The sequence below is a fragment of the Benincasa hispida genome, chromosome 9 (assembly GCF_027475165.1).
Source record: "Benincasa hispida cultivar pf3 chromosome 9, pf3_genome.v1.1, whole genome shotgun sequence".
In the NCBI taxonomy this organism is placed as follows: domain Eukaryota; kingdom Viridiplantae; phylum Streptophyta; class Magnoliopsida; order Cucurbitales; family Cucurbitaceae; genus Benincasa; species Benincasa hispida.
This window is the reverse complement of record NC_143486.1, coordinates 21,721,924-21,724,711: the sequence shown is the minus strand read 5'-3', so window position 1 is coordinate 21,724,711 and position 2,788 is coordinate 21,721,924. Positions and strand designations below refer to the sequence as shown.

Here is a 2,788-nt window from a genome sequence, read left to right as displayed (position 1 = left end):
TGCAACAGAACCAAGAAACATACAAAATTTAAAGCCATTGTGGGAAGTTCGAAAATAGTTTACTTAAGACCAAATGAAATCTTTATTATCTTCTATATTCAAGTACTATAATAGCTCAACAAGGTTCAGTGTTCCAGAATTTCAGAATCATGTTACACTACCTCCATTTCAGGCAATACATTAAGCAATATCATCGTAAATAGATAAAAGGAAAGAACTTATTGAAGTAACAATGGCATGGCTAGCTCCTTCTTCAATAGAACTAGAAGCATTTTCTGAATTTATCCTAATGCCTCACGTTCTGCTCTCTCCTTCTTTACCTGCAAAACATACCTAAAGTGGGAAAAAAAATTGCCTTTAGCTTCATTCATTCAGCTTTCTCTGGTTTAATAAAGATAAATATCAACAAAGATCAATACTAAATGATATTGTTTAATTACTAAACGAAGTCATTTACCCTAAAATTCAAACGAAAAATGCTAAAGAAGTTATGTATCAACAGTCTAGCAAGACATCAGATGAAATTTGGTGGAATAAGATAGGTCGACATTAAGTAGAAAGCAATGGTAGGATGTGCCACACACAATCCCCACAACTATTCACTAAGTAGTATTCCAAGAAATCAAAGGAGTTCTAGCATGCATATGCAACATCATGCGGCCTTACTTCCTGCTACTACACAGTTTAAATTAACACAAATTTTATTCACCTAAGTTGAGACATTAATATTAAATAATTTGACACAACGAGTAGAACAATTGAGCATGTGAATTTACACTGGTCATCAAATCATCAACCTTGCTCTATCTTATTTTTATCCAACCTTTCTTCCATACTCGCCAGTAAATAAAAATCAAAGAATCCAGATTAATCAAACCAAAAAAAAAAAAAATTTACCACCACACTTTTTACTTTATTTGCATGTGATAAAGCAATTTCGCTCGTATAATGTTTTTGAAAATAATATAAGAATTAGGATTAACAGCGAAGATCTAGTGGTATGCATGAAAATCACTCGTATAAACTCGTATAATGTTACAATCAGACAAATCAAGAATTCAACCACAAACAAAGGCCTAAAATTCATTTATTTGCTTTAAAAGAAAACATATCCAAGATTCATACATATATTACCCAAATGTTGATATCTATCTAGATCATGAAACCTGAAATCATGAAAAAGACAACAGAGTACGGAACGAGAAACCTTGAAGGGGAATTCAATAAAATTAGAATTAAGATAAACAATTCAACTATAATGCAAGTACATAGCAAGATACAATCTAGTCTAACAGATGTTAAATAATATCAAAATCAATAACTCCCAAATACAGTTCATAAGATACAAAACTCTAAGAACCATGGCTGACACTATGATATAGAGCAGTTGCCTCATTTCCATGAACACGACCAGACATTTTTCACTCTTTTTTTACCACAATTTTTTTCACTCTAAATAATAAAGCGGGAGATATGAAATAATGGAAAGACTTACAAGTGCCAGCATATCCTGGAGATAGCTTCTGAATGGTGTTTGCATGGCCTACCAAAAGAATGAAATAATTCAAACTAATAACCATCAAACTACTATTTAGAATTCAACATCCTGTGCTTAGTTGGGGGAAAACAACAAAACCCAATACAATCAAGAGTTAGTTCCTAGTGACCATGAAAAATTATAGAAATTTAACCATAAAAAAATACTAGATTTCGAGAATATTGCATGTTCAACAATTATATTAAGAGCATGCTGAATACAAAAATAAAACTGAAGATTATTCGATTATGATAAACATATAACACATTTATGTTTTTTCGGCGAGGCTCGAACCGATCTAAGGAAGAGATAAACATCTATAGTAGGAAAAAACTTGAAGATCATCAGGAAGGTACTAATTCTTCATGGAAAGGTCCATGGCGTGCTTCAAATGTTGATTGCCTGCATCAACAACCTCCTTGGGGAGTCGATTCAAAACCTCCTTCACATCAATATCATAATATGGGTCATACAAATCGAATCGAAGACCTAACATAGTAACACAACCCAAAATCAATCTCCACGGAACAAAATTTGAAATCAACGGCATAGAAAAAGAAACAATTAAAGTTTCAATTACCATAATTACGGAGGCGTTGGGTCGATCTGGCGATGAATCCCCAATCTTTTTCTTTGGGTTGATGAAGGACTGCAAAAAGGACACCATTTCGATCTCTCTCCTCTCTTCCTCCAGAGAAAGTTACTCTCTGATTTTTCCGTCAGAACAAGATTGGTTAATGAACATGAACTTCAGGCATGGACAAACTCAATCTATGAACATGAGCTGCACAACAGCTAGATCTGGCGTATGGCTTGCAGATTGGTGAGAATGAGAGAGAGAAAGAAAGATCAGAACTTCAGGCGGTGGATCTACTTTTTCGTGGGTTAGAGAGAGAGTTCGACAGGGGAGAGAGAGAGAGAAAAAAAAAGGCTCATTGGTGATGCTAGGCAATGGATGGTGAGGTGATCAGAGAAAGGGTCTTGGGCAGGGAATGTGCAGTTGAGGAAGGCGACGTGGGAAGGGCTTGGACGGAGAAGAAGAATAAGATTGGGGATTTAATTTGAAGGTCAATTTTTTTTCTTTTACACAATATATATATTAGTTTTTTTATTTTCTTATTGATAATTGGGGAAGGCGGGAAATGAAAATGGGAGAGAAGGAAACAAAAAAAAATTGACCTACAATGTCGGTTTTAAACCGACATTATAGGTACACCTACAATGTCGATTTAAAACTGACATTAAAGATCC

General features: G+C 34.4%; 1 pseudogene; it reads right to left on the bottom strand.

Annotated features, from left to right (window-relative positions):
• Nucleotides 1-281: 281 nt before the first annotated feature.
• On the bottom strand, nucleotides 282-2,213 carry LOC120087198 (cytochrome b-c1 complex subunit 7-2, mitochondrial-like; annotated as a pseudogene).
• Between the last annotated feature and the right edge of the window lie 575 nt (nucleotides 2,214-2,788).